Raw genomic sequence first — 17,500 nt, 5'->3', positions numbered from 1 at the left:
TAATGAATCAATACTAAATTATACTTAATTGAATAAGAATAATAAGAAATAACGATATAAATAAAAACATTTGTACATAAATGAAATAAATAATACATTAATGTAAACCTATGCCAATTTTAAAAATGAGTGATAAACAGTGATGTTATTTAATCAGTGCAAAACAAAAATGAGATTTAAATACGCTGCTGTGTTTTAAATCATTCATCAACAGGCTGCATCACCATTTATCTTTTAAACACAATTCATTATTTAATAGCACAGAACTGAACATGGCTAAAACAACAACATTCAGCTGCATGTACGCATCATGGCGAAAATAAAAAAATAAAAATCGCATCATGCCAAATAAATGAGGTTTTATTGAATGTCTTTTCATGAAATTAAAAATAAACTAAAATTAGTGATGAACTAAACAAGAAACTACATTTCTAAACATTCAATCATTTTCATTCACAACATTTTACAAATATTGTTCTTTTCTTAAAAAACAACAACAACCTGTTAATTCCTCCCTGATGCACAGGAACTCTGTGTTAAAGACTTCTTTCTTTCTTTCTTTCTTTCTTTCTTATTTCTGAAGGATAGTACTTTTAAAAACAGGATAATAGAAAGGCATTTTATAAATAAAGACACTAACTAACTAAGTAACTAACTAACTAACTAAATAAATGATATGCCAGTAAATAAATATATCAAATGGATAATGATTTATAAATATTTAACATAAATAATCTGCACTATTATTACTTTATTATTATTAATTATTTTTATAACTTTTCCGAGCCAATGGTTTTATTAGTTAATGTATTTGTTTACTTATTTATTCATTTATTTTCTCACTTTCTTGTCCCTTTGTGAGTAATGACATGCAGTTTGTATAACTCTGTATAACGCTCTGTTACACACTCGTTAACTCTGTGAGCTCTTAACAAAGCAAAAACCAAAAAAGTAAAGACCGAGCCGGACTTCACTGGTCTACATGTGGAGTAAAGAGGACGCTGCAGAGATCTCATTATCGCCGGAGTAGAAGAATGAAAGGAATAAATGAAGACAGACGCAGTGAGAGTGAAGATCCAGCACTCAGGTGCAGGACAAAACCAACACCTCTCTCTTCTGTCTTCACACCTCTCCTTTATTTATTACAGCTCAATATATATAATCACCTCACAGGCCACAGGTCGCTATGGTAACAACATACAGCTTTTAGAATATTATGGGATTTTCAGGCTTACCTGAGAAGAGAGGGATGCTCTCAGTCTGTCACTCCTTCACCTCTCTCTCTCTCTCTCTCTCTCTTCTTCTGTCCAGTCTGAGAGAGTACTGATGGACTGACCGAGAAGAGTGAGAGGAGGGAAGAAGGGAATGAGAGAGAAAGAGAGAGAGAGAGAGAGAGAGAGAGAGAGGAGGGAAGCTGTAAAGTTTTCTCATACTTGAAGAATTTGTCCTCCCCCTGTCTGTCTCTCTCTCTCTCTGTGATGTAACTCTGCGAGGGTTTACAGGTCCCCACTGGGCGTTGGATTCCAACTGAAAACATACAATTTTTCATGTTCTGAGTCAAATACATCTCTGACCTCTTCGTCCGTCCTCATCGTCTCCATGAACACACTCTTTCACACAAGTCTTTGATTTGACTAAAATTATGCACATTCATGTAAAGTCCAAATTCACGCCCAGTTCATCCCCTAGTGCAGAACGGCCAGTGAACTGAGGAAATCCCACAATGCACCATGGAGACAATAGCCTGGGGTCTGAATACAAGATGCACTGTTTGAGACTGATGATGAGGAATATATGCAGTTGCAATCAAAATTATTCAACTCCAGTGCAAATCAAGTTTATTGTCAAAATGTTCAGACTTTCAGCTGTTTGCGATGAACAGATCAAATAAAAGCAGGTGAAATAGTTCAACACAACGAATGCTTCAAGTGGTTTCCACAAATTCAACTGAAAATGCGACTTATAATGATTTCTCCAGTTTCAAAATTATTCACCCCCCTGAATAGAATCCCTCACAACACACAGATATGCAGAACAGGTGTTGTCTCGAGCACACCTGATGCTAAACTCATCAAGGGTTTCATTAGTTGCAGCAGGTGTGCTTGAGCTGGAACACATGAAATACCTGAACTGGCTAGGGGTAGAAAATGTATGAAATACCTGGACGGGGCAGAAAAAGGAAGATATAAACGGCTGCAAGCAGATTTGTGAGAAGGCAGGTGGTGAAAAACCCTCGAGTGACTGTAAAAGACCTGCAGCGAGACTCGGTGTAACAGGCTCTGAGGTTTCAGTGAGCACAGTAAGGTGTGTACTAAACGCAGAAGGTATCCATGCCAGAACTCCAAGACGTTCACCGCTACTGACCCAAAAGCACAAGAAAAGTCTCTCAGAATCACATAAATAATCCACAGAAGGTTTGGGATTGTGTTCTGTGGAGCGATGAGACTAAACTGGAACGTTTCAGCACGATGGATCAGCGGTATGTCTGGAGGAAGAAGAATGAAGAAAGAACACTCTGTCCACAGTCGAGCATGGTGGAGGCTCGGTGATGCTCTGCGGCTGCTTTACATCCTCTGGCACTGGAAACGTGCAGCGTGTGGAAGGCGAGATGGATTCAGTGAAGTATCAGGAAACCCCAGGAGAAAACCTCATGCTGTCTGTGAGGAAGCTGAAGCTTGGGCGTCATCAGACCTTCCAACAGGACAATCATCCCAAACATACCTTAAAACATACCTCCACCAAGGCTTGGGTGCAGAAGTCGTCCTGGAAGATTCTACAGGGCCATCACTGTCACCTGACTTCAACCCCATAGAACATCTCTGGTGGGATGTGAAGAAGGAGGTTGCAGCACGCAAACCCAAGAATATTACTGACCTGGAGGCCAGTGCTCATGAGGAACAGGAGAAGATTCCTCAAGAACGCTGCAGAAGCTCTGCATCTCATTTACAGCAGGTCATAATAGCAATAGGAGCTCTACTGAGTACTAAAGATGCTCGCCATGAAGGGGGTGAATAATTGTAAGACTGGAGAAGTCATTATAAGATGCATTTTCAGTTGAATTTGTGGAAAACACTAGAAGCATTCGTTGTGTTGAACTATTTCAATCGCTTTAGTTTGATTTGTTCATCACAAACAGCTGAAAGTCTGAACATTTTGACAATAAACCTGATCTGCACTGGGGGCTGCATCATTTTGACTGCAACTACAAGTACAGCACTGAAGTCTTTTTTAGTTCAAACTTTGTTATAGGTGTTTATTTTATGACTTCTATATTATGGAGTCGGTACAAAAACATTTCAGATTTATAAACATTCGTTTTCCAGCACAAAATTATAAATGTTTGTATGTCAGTAAAGAAAGCAGCGTATTACGTAAGAGACACTTTTCAGAAGCGAGTGAGAGAGTCAGAGTCTCCAGAAGAACCGTGTCTGGTTCTGCAACATGCTCAATAACACTTACAGCTCATTTCCTAATAAAACCGCACTAATTCTACCCAGGACTAATCTTATTTATTTATTTATTTTTACATTTTAAAGTAAAGGGTTGTTTTTATTGATATTGTCCATATCTTTCTTTATTATTCAGTGTGTTTTTGTCGGGCTGCAACTTCACTTTTATTGTTATTCTTTATGCTGCTGTAGCATCTATCTACCACATACTGACTTTGTTCAATTTATTACTCTCTACTGCTCTTTATACTATTTTTTGTTATGTAGAAACCTTTAATTTAATTTATTTATATTGTTTATTTTTGAAAGCATCTTTGCTCTACAGCATGTTTTCTTGACTTTTCCACAGTACTGTATACAGTACATGTGTGTGTGTGTGTGTGTGTATATATATATATATATATATATGGAAACCACACATCATACTAATTGTACAATTTTATACAAATTAGCATATTCTCCACATGTCTGTGTTTTATTAAGATCGGATTGTCAGATCTTATATCAGCTTCTTTAATGCCTCAGAAATCATTTGTTGTGTGAAAGTGTAGAAAATGTGTCCAACTCTTCCTCAGTTAAAAGCCCAAAATGTACCGAAGTGAAAGTCGAAACGTTGCTACTTCTAAATGTATTAACAAGTGAACAGTAAATATTATAACTCATGAAATTCAGTTAACGTGATGTTTTCACGTGAAAAGTCGTTTTTATTTCTTATGTAAAACCGTTTTGTTCGTTTCCAAGCAACTGCACCGTTTCGTAAGTTTTTGCCGTTATGTAGAATGTGACTTGCTGCGTAAGTAATTATCTTAGATGCTAGTTTCAATGCTAATCCAACCAGCATTAGCAAAGAAAACAGGCTAACTTGGATAAATATACTTGGTTAACGCTAGTAAAAAAGTAGCAAAACCTCTGTGTCACAGCACGCTTATTCAATTAGATGGAGTCACCTCATTTTATACGAGCCTTAATACAAGCCTTTTTACTGAGAGAGGACCGGGCGCTCATCCTGCACTTCCACACTGCAGTTCGGTGGATTATTCACCATCAGATCCACACGGACACGTGCAGCACGAGAAGCTCACAGCAGATGACTAACTCATTCAGGATTCTTAATAGTTACGAATGCACTTCACTCAGAGGAGCACAGAAAATGTCCTGCACTCTGAGAGCCAGCTGCTACCCTCTGAGTGCTTCAATAAAGATTTTAAATAGCAGCATCTAGTGAACTGTGCAGTTATATTGAGATGTGCAACAACAACGAGACTGTGTGTAACTGTGTGATTGACGTGTAGCGTACAGGCACGGGCTGGAGCAGACGGGAGGAAGAGACCTTCGATATTTGTAATGAGAACTTTATTGTAAAGAGTAAAAAGTATTTTTTTTTGGAAATGTGATTAAGAAAGAAGCAAAGTATTCAAGTATATCAATAATAATATGACAAAATAATAAGTAGTAACAACAACATACAAATACTCCTGTATTTTCCCGACAGTGCAGACTGTAGTGCTGACAGATGGAGGTGGATCATTGTAGTTACAGTCTGTGTATAATGTCCCGATTGCACATTCCAATCATTACTGTATATGTATATGCATATACAATGCACAATCTTGGTTAAGTAGTCACAGTAAGCTACTTTAGAGTATTATAACTGTTCCAGGGCAGTAGGAGTAACGGGTAAAGGCCAGTGTGTGTGTGTGTGTGTGTGTGTGTGTGTGTGTGTGTGTGTGTGTGTGTGTGTGTGTGAACGAGAGCCAGGAGCCTGACAGCTCGAGCGTAGAGTTTGTCCCTCAGTCTAGTTGTGTGTTACTGAATAATTACCTGTGCTCCAGGTGTATCAGAGTAAACAGACTGGGGTGGATGGGGTGTGTGGGGAAGGGGGTGATGCTGAGGGCTTGTGGTCGGACTCTGTGGAGTTCCCATTCCAGACCCTGAAGCAGCTCGTCGAAGATGGTGAGGATCCACGGTGCATTTTTAGCTTAGTGAATAATTACGTAAGATCATTAAGAGTCATTAGCTCTCGCGTTCTGACAGATTGTTTCACATAACCTAATACAAAACATATCCATTAATCCCAAAGGCGCTACTGATTTTCTGGTCGTCATGGCGACCCTGATTTCTTAAATCACTCCATGTGTTTAGTTTTTCTCTCTGTTTTTTTCTTTCCCTGAAGTCTTGGAGAGGAGGAGGTGGAGCTGTCTATCATCTCTAACATCTCATCTTCCTCCAGCCAATCAGGGCCCGGAGTGTCTGGGACCGGCTCTTTAAAGCACAACAATTTGAAGGCTTCTTGTTTTCTTATTTTCCCCTTGGACTCGTCTGGGCTCTGTGCTGTGTGTATTATATATCAGTGTCTTTCTGTGCGGTCCTTATTCATCAGTTTTCATATTTTTATATCACACTGATATTTTTACATTGTTGTCTGATGTCGATTGTGAGCCAGAAAGTTTACGTTATTTCTGCTGCACAGCGAAGCGGCAAATCCGGGTGCTTTCTTTGGAAGGACAGGTAGCGTTGCTGTTAAAGGTAACGACTATAAAGCGTACAAAGCTCTAGACTTGGAGTTTTTTCAAAACTAATAAAATGAAATTTCAGACTGTGCTTTGACTCACATGCACAGATTTCTTCCATTATTATGTGTGTGTGTGTGTGTGTGTGTGTGTGTGTGTGTGTGTGTGTGTGTGTGTGTGTGTGTGTGTGTGTGTGTGTGTGTGTGTGTGTTACAGTAAAATACTGAGTGATGGTGTGATGAAGCGGAGTTACAGTAACCACCCTGAAGTTGATTATTTTCCTCTAACAGAACGTGCCCAAGTGTTTTATTCCTCTTATACCACAGCAATTAGCCAATGATTACATTTAAAAGAACAACATGTCATACTTTAATCCATCTGTAGATAGATTTGTAGAAGAGACAAGTTAGTCCCGTTATATTAACTTACTCTTTATATGTCACTTACATTATAGCAGCTATAAACAGTTATTCCATCACCAGCCCTCTCTCTCTTCTCTCGATGACCAAAAATAAATAAAACCAAGAAAACACAAAGAAGTAAACTCCTGTGTCCTGAATATGTCTGAAGGTTACAGCTTTATCTCTGACTGTTACAAAGCGCTGGCACTGGAGACTCCTTCCTTTCGTTTTAGTGGTGTCACCAGGCTAGCGCAATATCACACAACTTAGCTTCAGAACGTTTATAAAACCGCACATTTGATAAAACATCAGACCTCTTCCCATTTTCTCTCTCTCTCTCTCTCTCTCTCTCACACAAACACACACACACACACAGACTGATGGATTGAACACACTTTGGACAGAAGCTTGGCTCACACATTATCACTGCATGTGTGTGTTTTGTAAAGAGTTTAACTCAGTGTATTAGCAGCTGATGGTGATCTTGAATTGTTTCTGCAGACATTCTATAATTTAAACATATAATAAATTTATACTGTCAGTATTTATCCAGAAGGGAAGCTGTCAACATTCCCGTCAGACGCCATTCTGTAGATTCCTGTGTTTCACCGAGGTGATTATTTAGCTGAGGTGATTACTTATTGCATGTATCATGGTACATAATATAATATAATATATACAAATATTAGGATGTGCCTTGTTAATACTCAGCAGTGTGTGTTCGTGTCATTTCAGAGTCATATCTCCCTGCAGCTCTCGCCTGGTGTCCCACTGAAGCTAAGCAGGGTTGAGCCTAGTCAGTACCTGGATGGGAGACCTCCTCAGGAAAAGGTTGGTGCTGGAAGTGGTATTAGTGAGGCCAGCAGGGAGCGCTCACCCTGTGGTCTGTGTGGGTCGTAAGGCCCCAGTAGAGTGAAGGGGACACTATACTGTAAAAACAGCACTGTCTTTCGAATGAGACATTAAACCGAGGTCCTGACTCTCCGTGTCCTGGAGAAATTCCCCCCATTGGCCCTTCTCCATCATGGCCCCCTAATAATCCCCATCCTTCCCTACATCACTCTCTCCTCTCCATTAATAGCTGGTGTGTAGTGGGAGTTCTGGCTGCCATTGCATCAATCCCCCCCCCCCCCCCCCACACACACACACCATGTAAAGCACGCTGAATGCCTAGAAAAGAGCTATACAAATCTAAGGAATTATTATTATTATTATTATTATTATTTCCATATTAAACTCCCACAAAGTGACTTCACCATTAAAAGTGGAAAAAGATCTTGCATGATTTATCTCGGTTTGGGGTGAATATAAAATATATACTGTATATATATTCTATCTATATAGGCCTACTAGAGATTCACTCCTAACTCTGTATTCATACTAGCAGGCTACAGGTCACTGGTGCTACTCTAGCATTGTCACTTGTGGGTGTGGCCTATTGACTTTTTTAAAATTTATATATAGTTCTGATATGTGATGATAGGAAACCAATTCTAGACAACACATATCTTGACAGTCTAGAACCTGCCCAGAACTCCTTCTTCATTATGTATGTGTCCTACAAAGCCTTCATCATGACTAATACTTTTTCATGCTTCAAATAATTGACCACTTTTTTTTTTTTTTTTTTATTAAACATGAAATTTACTGTTAAATGCAAAACAGTAGATTGAATGAAAAATGACAGCTGGTGGTTTCAGTGGTCAGGAAGCTTGGCCAAGAGGATTGCTAGTGGCTAAAGGATAACACGCCGCACCCTTGAGCAAGTCACTCACTCCAGTGGAAAATGTCAGCCATTGGTTGCATTTGTAATTGTAACTCAACATAATGAAAGGAAGAATTAACATACTTCACCAGGTTTTTAGCATTAGAAAATGCTCTGCTAGGCCCAGCTCATTGGAAACTATTAGTGCTTGCTTATTAGCCTTAGCCTTGAAGAATTATAGTTGGACACATTGTTACTAACACAGTTTAATGTTTTTATTGTTTTGTTTTTATTGCTAGTAACAGTTAGACCGAAATGAACAAACACTAACACTAAAGTGACATCTTCATAAAGGATTCTGGCGCACAATAAGCCCAATTATTAGCATCATTAGCATTCCAAGACATTCTGTAGCCTATTTCAGCGTATGCTTGTTTCTGTAGCCTCACACATAGTCCCTGTAATGACGTCATCCTCAAGGGGATAAGCGGTGATAAAGTGTATCCACTGCGTTACATCACGTCCCTCAACGCACCTACAGTGTTATGGATGTCAGTAAATCACACTCTCTATAAATGCCCTCTGAATTACAGCTCTGGAGTTTTTCCTGAGGAAACGGGCGAAACACTCGATGGGGGCGTTTGTGATGTAACAACCATCTGCTATGTTTTCTTACACAATGTTTGGCCGCTGTTGTGTTTGGTTTGGTCATGTTGCTAACCGCAGTAGCAGTTGGGTTAGCATGCATAGCAGTTTTACAGTTTCAGGCTAAATAAAAAAAACAGAATGAATCCGTCTTCTTCTCTCACAAGCAACGTTCCATTTATCATCTCATCCCTGACGTAAATATTTACTGTCGGAACCAAGTAGACACCCGTTTATACAGGAACCCCATAGAAATCGGATTATAATCCAACAGGTAACCCATAAATTCACAATAGCAATCCCAATATCCTTTGCAGGGAAGGACTGGTGTCGTGCTGCCTTCAGACTTGTCTAGTAGAAGATTGTTGTCCTCATGACACCTTTTGAATAAGACAGATGATATGTTCAGACCTCAAATCCTGCCTGAGAGAGAAAAAGACCAATTTTTGATGTGCACGAAATATTAATAATGTGCACATTAAATATTGTGATCTATCATAGAACTAATCATTGTATGAGGTTCTCAAAGCTGCAGAAGATCTGCTCCGGTCATCCATACGAACAGGACACACCGTGGAGGAAGAGACGAAAGACTCTGGTTTGTCCATTTTCATAAGGCAAAACGAGGACTGGAAGAACATCAAGAAACGTGGGCTATCACTCCTCAGAGAGAGAGAGAGAGAGAGAGAGAGAGAGAGAGAGAGAGAGAGAGAGAGAGAGAGAGAGAGCGACTATGAATGAGAGAAACGGTTGACAAAGCCTAACTTTACAAGACATAGATGGTTTTTCTTCTTTAGTGCATTTCTGAAAGCCCAGATGGTCTTGCTCTTGTAATAAAAGAGTGGAAAATAAAGCAGTCTGGATGAAGAGAAAAACATCAGCACTGTACAGAGTCTCATCACTCTGCACCATCATCCCAACACACTTGATTACCAAAATATGCTACACTAGTAAGGCCCAGTCTGCCCTTTATAAATCCCTTCCTGAGTATCTTATGATCATACCAAGACCTGTGCACCTCTTAATCACCAATGCCATCATAGTCATCATGTCATTAAAGCCAGAAACCGGTCCTAAATCAGCAGTCAGACTGCAAGAATGTCATTTTTTTGACCCAGTCTGCTCTTTATAAATCCCTGCCTCAGTGTTATGATTAAACCGAGGCTCGTATGAGTCACTCAAAGTGAAATGACCTTTTAATTGCCAATGTCGTCATAGTCATCATAACACTTAAGTGAAAACATCTTCCTAAATCAGCAGTTTTAATGCAAGAAGGCTTTGCTTTTTCATTCAGGCATTGGTATTGGTTTGAAAATGATAATTAATGTGTCTGATCACTGTGCAAGGTTGTTTTCAGCCAGTCAATTCCACACATTTTTGGTTTTTATTAATTCTTTGCTCTGTACTCCTCTTTGAACTTTTTATAATACAGTGTGATGCTAGCTTGTACTTGATTTTCTGCTACATGCCAACTTTGTTCAAGCTTTGTGAATTATGTACTGTATATAAGCTCTACAGTAGCCTATAATATACATTTTATCAGCTGTTTTCTACATATAACTATCAGAGATGATAGTTTCACACTGTAATAGGAGAGAACTGTGCCCTTTGTAGCTGCCTGGAAACTACAGGGATGCCATTTATTTTGGGAATCGTGCTGTTCTCCTGTTTTGGTTTAGATAGCAAGAAAGGGGAAATCTTGTATGCTTTATTTGTGTTGTTTGCAACAGGGATGGTAACTATTTATTTTGTAAAAAATATTTTTGTGTTATTCACCCTGACACTAATTGTTTGGCTTTGTTGTATATTGCTTATTTGCATCAAAATTGCAAATCTGGTGTCCAGTCAAATATGATTTATGCTATGACCCTTGCTTCCCAGACAGAATGACACAACACCATCTATAAAGTCATACACCCATGAAACCCTGCACAACTATAGAGATTGAAAGCCACCATCTTTAGCCTGAATGATATGAGGCCCATTAGCTAAGCAGAGAGGATCTAAAGGTTGAGAGTGGGTTTTTCTAGGTCAGCTTTGCCCATGACATCAGCAGCTATTGTGAGTTGGAGGAACATGTGAATGATCACCATTGAGAAAATAACAAGCAGAGGATTCCCGAAATCCCGAAAATGACGAGGACGGAGGAGTGCAGGTGGGAGGAAACATTAGAGGAAACATTAGAGAATTAAAAGTCATTTTGCAGAACGGAAAAAGTAAGTGTGTGGGTAGAGGGTTTCTGTGTGATTACGTACAGCTGTCAGTAAAAAATGCTGCCAGGAATCCATCATTTCTGTCGAAATGAATGGATTTGTTAAAGGGGAAGATGACAGAGTCAACCAGAGTGAATGATAAGATTTACCTGAAACAGGCAGGCCAAAGACAGATCCAGAAAACACTTCTGACAGGATTTACTATGAAAGGAACATGAACTAGGGACCAAAGATATAGGACAGGAACTAAACACATTTTAGAATTGTGTATACATACACAAAGCACAAGACAAACATATAGGTAAATACACACAGGATGGTATTACATTAGTCCCTTCATCTGAGCTCCAGACAGAGACTGGATCAGTAACCAAGACTGAGACAGATGAGGGATCAGCGAATGGGTAAGACAGTGTAAGGATCAGGGCACGAGTCTTAGACAGCGACTGGAACTGAGTTAATGGATCAGTAATACATAAATGGTAGTGGGTCAGAGCCTGGGACTGAGACAGGGATTGGGATCAGATCAGAACACAAAGAGATCAAGGCCAGCAGCTAAGAGATTGGAACTAGGTCTGAGATATAGTTAGTGACTAGGTGAGGATCTGGGACTGAGACAGAGATTGGAAAACGATCATGGCCTGGGACTGGGACTGAGATTGGGACAGGGTCAGGGTATGGGACGAATATTGGGTCAGGGTCAGGGTCAGGGTCTGAGACAGAGTTAGGGACAGGGTCTGGGACTGAGACAGAGATTGAAACAGGATCAGGGTCTGGGACTGAGACACAGTTAGGGACTGGGTCAGGGTCTGGGACTGAGACAGAGATTGGGACTGGGTCAGGGTCTGGGACTGAGACAGAGATTGGGACTGGGTCAGAATCTGGCACTGAGAGAGAGAGATTGGGACTGAACCGATGTTTAGGGCTGGATAAACAATTTGTAATACAATTTGAATTCTATCAAGTTGAGATCATGCTGTGAACGTTACTGCTGTCACTTCTCACTAGAGCCTTTTCTTTCCCTCTATCCTTCTATTTTTATTTTGTTTTTCCTTCTTATGTCAGTTGTTGTGTCTGTTTTTGTCTTATTTTCTTAATGTCTTAATTTTGTTCATTCATCATAGTTGTCCAGTGGTTGCTGGTTGTGGCGGAGCTCCAAACCAAACTTGAGTGGATGTCTCCTGGCCTTGATGTTCCATGTTTGATGCTGTAGACTGAGTGCAGTGCCTGATCACTTCTAACATGTTTATAGCTTTCATTGAAGGCCGGAAAGTTTGCTCTGCTCTGCTCATTTAACAAATGCTTGGCGCCATCCATCTGAGTGTTCTTGGTACAGCTTGGCACCCTACGTGATATGTCTGTGTTTTGTGGTGATTGTACAACTCTGTGGCTCTGTGGATCCATGGCACGGCATTCGGAGCAGTGCTGCCTGGTGGCCCTGCAGAAGTGCCAACATTGGCCATGAAATCCTCCACAAACCGCAAACTCTGTTTCTGTATAGATTTTATCATGATTTTGTGTCAGTAGGACAATATTTCTAATGAACAGAGCAGGATTTCACTACTCAACATTTTTACCTGAGTAGTGATCAGGATACTGTAGCTTTCTGACAAAATTGCAACTTCAATGCCTTACAGTCTCTGATTCCCCTCATGTCGAAATATTACTGCTAATATGACAAATAATAAAACAGAAGACGTCTTGCAGTCCGAACAAAAAGTGGTGACATGTCTAACATGGGAACGTGTTTAGTTCTGGTCTTAAAGGGTTAACAGAGGCACATGCATATAACAACACCAAAAGGTCAAACTCATAAAAGACAAGAAATTAAATCGACTACAGACCCGGAAACCACTAGTAACAACATAATTCCACATGCTTCTGAATGTTAAATTAAATGTAACATTTTGTTGTTTGACAATTGCAATCCAATTATCTGTGTGTAATATAGTAGTAGTAGTAACCACTTGATTTATTTAGCATCTTTCAACTCTAGTTCAAAGTGCTTTACTGTATATTGTGATACAATATACAGTGAAACCTTGAAATAAAAGGTAATACAAAATAAATAAAATACTACACTAATTAATAATAGAATAAGGCAATAACAATCATTAAGAAAATATACTACTACTACTAATAGTAATAATAATAATAAGAAATGTGAAAGCAAGGTAAAGTTACATAGAATAATAGTTGATGTTAGACTTGTTAACATTATTATTTATTACTACACAGATTCCATATGGCTCCTGTTTACAGTGAGCTCCTGTTTTTCAGCGGCAGCCTCCTTTCTAGCATGTGTGTATAGCTGTGTTATATTAGCAATGCATATTTCTGTGCAGCTGTGAAACCCATCGTTGAAAAACATCTGGCCTGGTGTTGGTGGAGCAGAGAGACCCCTCTTTATGACGGACTGGATTAACGCCTGACACAGCATCACACTCTTCCTCGCAGTGTAATGTTCAAATGCTCACAGCATGCTGTTTGTGTTGCACGGACACTTAATCTTCCTTTTTCAAAGCCAGAACTCGTGTCAGCGGTGTTATTAATAAACGAATGGCGGCCATTTTAAGGTTCTGTCTCAAATACTCTAATCTGATTGTGTTGTGGTGGTTGAAGGGCAGTGCTGCTCTAGTTCTCTGGATAAGGCTCTGGGTTACTGATCAGAAGGTCCCCGGCACCACCAAGCTGCCACTGAAGCACCCTTAACCCTCCCTCGGTATCACGGCTGACACTACGCTCTAAAACCAATGGAAAATTCGGATGTCCTACCTCTGGATGGAGCTCTCATCTACTCCAACTCCAGACTGCTGGGACTACGGCTGCTCCTAACGCCATACAGACTTCATATGAATCCATAATGAACTTTTTCACACTAGCTGTTGTTACCCAGATGAGGATGGGTTCCTTCTGAGTCGGGTTCCTCTCAAGGTTTCTTCCTCTTAAAACATCTTAGGGAGTTTTTCCTCACCACCGTCACCACTGACTCGCTCAATTAGGATAAATTCACACCTTTCAAATCTGTATCCTGTGTTTACATGTTTCTGTAAAGCTGCTTTGAGACAATGTCCACTGTAAAAAGTGCTGTACAAATAAAATTGAATAGAATTGAATTGAAAATGCAATTCTGATCTCATATGCTAATTAGCCCATTAGCTAGGAGTTTATTTGCCTGCAGGCTAACATTCTCAGACATTCTCTTTTCTACAAAGGATCACAAACTTAACATGAATTAGTTTTCATTTAGCACAAAATTTATTATTGTAAGAAACATTTGGGATGCAGCCACAATCCTGAAACCAATGTTACAAACAAAAGTCTGAGCGGTAAACAACTCACAGGATACAAGGCTTGGTAACATGAAGAGTACACTGAGTGACTACTTCACAGAGAACTGTGGGTTTGAGTGAGAATATAAACTGTTCATGATTGAGTCCAGGTGTGTGTGATTAGAATGATGGCTACTAAGAACATGACAGAGGCTGTGGTGGCCATTTCTGTAGGTTGCAAAGCAGGCTGGGAGTTGTGGTTTGCAGCTGCCATCCTTGTAGGCTGTCTTGCATTTTGTGTGATTGTGTGACGCCGATTCTGGCATTGACGTGACATCTGATAGAGACATTTTCGTTTGTGGGCTGCGTAGATACCCAACCTCTAGTTCGACCGAGTTCTACAATGATTCACTTTAGAGAGAAATGCGATTTTTATTATTATCATATCTAAAACTATTCTACAGTAATGTTAACAGAGATGTATACTTTAATAAGTTAAAAGATTAAACATTAAATTGTTATTTAACCAAGAACAATGTGTTTAATTGTATATATGAAGTTTTCGGCTAGGAGATTGACCTTTTATATAAGGAGTCTCCAGCGTCAGTGCTTTGTAACAGTCGGTGAATTTGTAAAAATGAACAGATATCCGTGATTGGCTGCTATCATTCAAATCCACAGTTTTCCTAGTACAATTTAGCCCTCACATTATTTTAACGTAAAGAGAGCGATGCAGCGGCGCTTTAGTCCATCAGTCTGTCCGGCTCTCTCACCTCATCATTTACACACGCTGCTCAAACAGCATTCATGCTAATACCACCATCAACACCATCACGCCTGCCAACTAGCTGAGCCGAGCCCATTCTGTACCTCAGCATCTTAGAGCTGCATTGCATTCTGGGACTTTGAGTCCAGCATTTCCGACAAAGTCTCCACTACTTCGTCAGACAGCTTCAGATCTAGTTTTAATTTCAATTCAGTTCAATTTGATTTCTTTAGCGCTTTTAACAACGGACATTGTCAGAAAGCAGCTTTATACAAATCCAGATATAAAATAAAAATGTGAATTTATCCCTATTGATCCAGCGGAGGCGACGGTGGCAAGGAAAAACTCCATGAGGTAGAAACCTTGAGAGGAACCCAGGACTGAAAAAGGAACCCATCCCCATCTGGGTGATACCGGATAGTGCGAATATAAATAATGTCCATTCTATAAGTGTGTATTACGTGTGTAGTCATGCAGTGCTCAGTGTGTTAAAAGGAACGTGAGTGTGAGCATCATTAGACTTTTAAGTTTCGTCTATCAGAGTGAAGTTATCAATTGTTCGGTGATGGAGACTTGAGTATAAACTGTTCTTAACTCAGCAAGTGATTTAGAGGTGAACGAGGCTCCAAGCAGAAGTGGGGCCATCAGGATGGATCAGGCAGGTCCGGAGAGAAGGAGTCCGGAGTACCGCAGCTTGTGAGAACATGTGAGACAGGAAGGCTGTTCTTCCCACCCAGGCAGTGAAGCTCATCTCACAATAATACAACAAAGCTTGCACAGCTGCATCTCTAAAAATGGATCAACAAAGGATTTGTATTCCGGGAAAAGATAAAGATGGACGAGCACCAAAATAAAAATAAAAACAAACATTAACGGCAGGTTCTGATGGAACAGTAGACGAAACATGAGGCCAAGAGAAACAAAGAAATGTTTCCTTTTGTTCATGGAGGATGACCATAAGAGCTTGAGAAGACATTATTGCTGGACGTTTTGCTTGTAGCTGGCTGTGTCTGCGAGTGGTTTTGGTCCGGTACAAACTGCTGGTCGATTTCACTGTCATGCTGAGGAATGTTACTATAGTTTGGACTGTGATGTTGGGTTATATGATCCATCAACACTTCATTCCACCACGCAGTGATGCTTCTCTTTAGTTTATAGGTGTGTTTGCAGGTGTGAGTGGAAACAGTGGGACAGATGACGACGATGGGACATCCCGTGTTTGGTCAGATATAGAGAAGGAGAAAGGAAGGACGTGTGGAAGGAGTGTATCTCCTAAAGCGAGCGAGGATGACAAAGACTAATGACGTTCACAGCTGAGTGTAGAGAATACACACACTGTCTCCGTCAGACTTCCACCATGTTTCTCAGGATCACTACCTGGTTGTCCTTAGCTCCTGCTCCAGCTCCACTTCATTTATGCCCTCTGATTATTCCTATTATTCAGTTTATTCAGAACTATTCCTCATATATGAGCTCTCATTAAATCTGTATGGAGATGATACGAAGAATAATAGAGCTTTGAAGGAAGTAGCAGAGTTCGCTTTTGCTTCTGGTGAGTGCATGTAGCTAGTACAGTGCTTCGCTAATCTGAGAACGAATCACGTAACATGTCAAACATGTTAAATCATGTCGATATGTGATATACAGTGTAGCTATTACCGTTTCTCATAAGAACTCAAAACGAACATGGACGGGCCATGCCCACCTCCTCAAGAACCAAATGTTTCATGGATAAAAATGATAAATCACCCGATGAGCACTCAGTCAGCTTATCCTTCAAACCATGGGCACGTTCTCCTTACTGTAGAGCATGTCAAACGAACAAATAAAAATAGTGAATTGATAAAATCACCTGCATCCTGCGCACACATTATGATTTCATGACCCCAGTTTAGTATCTCGTAACGTCAGTAAATTATGCACGCAGTTTAAAAAATAACGTGTTACATTCGACGACAAGGAAGAAAAAACCCTTTTCCCTTCTTCAGTCCGCATTTTCTATCCCTGATTGTTTTGGGGTTTAAAGGGAAGTTTGCGTTTAAAGATCTAGACGTTGGTGAAAAACCGCGTCTCGAACACTTCTACTAAAGAATTATCTTCTGGCCTGAAAAGCCTGGTTTTAATCATCTGAACGTGGAGCTCAGAAAATCAACTTAAGCAGCTTTTGGACTCTTTCAGCAGATTATGTTTATAAAAGAAATCTGTAGTAATTTATTAAAATGTATTTATGTATTTTATTTTTATTTGAAGTTTTTAGAGTTAAAAGGGTCCCTGTGTGCAAAATGTTTGCAAGCCCAGATTCAAAAAGTCCATGTTGACCATATGTGACCATAGTGAATACGTGACATTAATTTCTTTAATAAACCCATTTTAAACCCATCACTGCTTGTTTCCAGGTAGCCATGACGATGAGAATAAAGGATCACTTTTTGCTCGATATTTGCTCCTCGTGTTTTTCTCTGAACCGAAAACAGACGCATTAATGCTGCAGGTTTCTGCAGAAAGGAATTCTTCTCATGTTACATTAGGTGTATTAAGG

At 39.9% G+C, this 17,500-nt stretch overlaps 1 protein-coding gene across 2 annotated transcripts in view; it reads right to left on the bottom strand.

The window, feature by feature from the left end:
- LOC108274787 (tenascin) overlaps positions 1 to 1,387 on the bottom strand; it is a 44,931-nt gene extending 43,544 nt beyond the window's left edge. The window contains exon 1 of one of the 2 annotated variants that reach the window (XM_047160004.2): positions 1,236 to 1,387. The gene's annotated coding sequence lies outside the window, so the exon portion shown is untranslated. The remainder of the gene's footprint in view (positions 1 to 1,235) is intronic. The other variant, XM_053685784.1, reaches the window with a different exon arrangement.
- Between the last annotated feature and the right edge of the window lie 16,113 nt (positions 1,388 to 17,500).

The sequence above is a fragment of the Ictalurus punctatus genome, chromosome 14 (genome assembly GCF_001660625.3).
Source record: "Ictalurus punctatus breed USDA103 chromosome 14, Coco_2.0, whole genome shotgun sequence".
Classification (NCBI taxonomy): domain Eukaryota; kingdom Metazoa; phylum Chordata; class Actinopteri; order Siluriformes; family Ictaluridae; genus Ictalurus; species Ictalurus punctatus.
The sequence above is the reverse complement of the archived record's forward strand: the minus strand, read 5'-3'. Positions and strand labels throughout refer to the sequence as shown.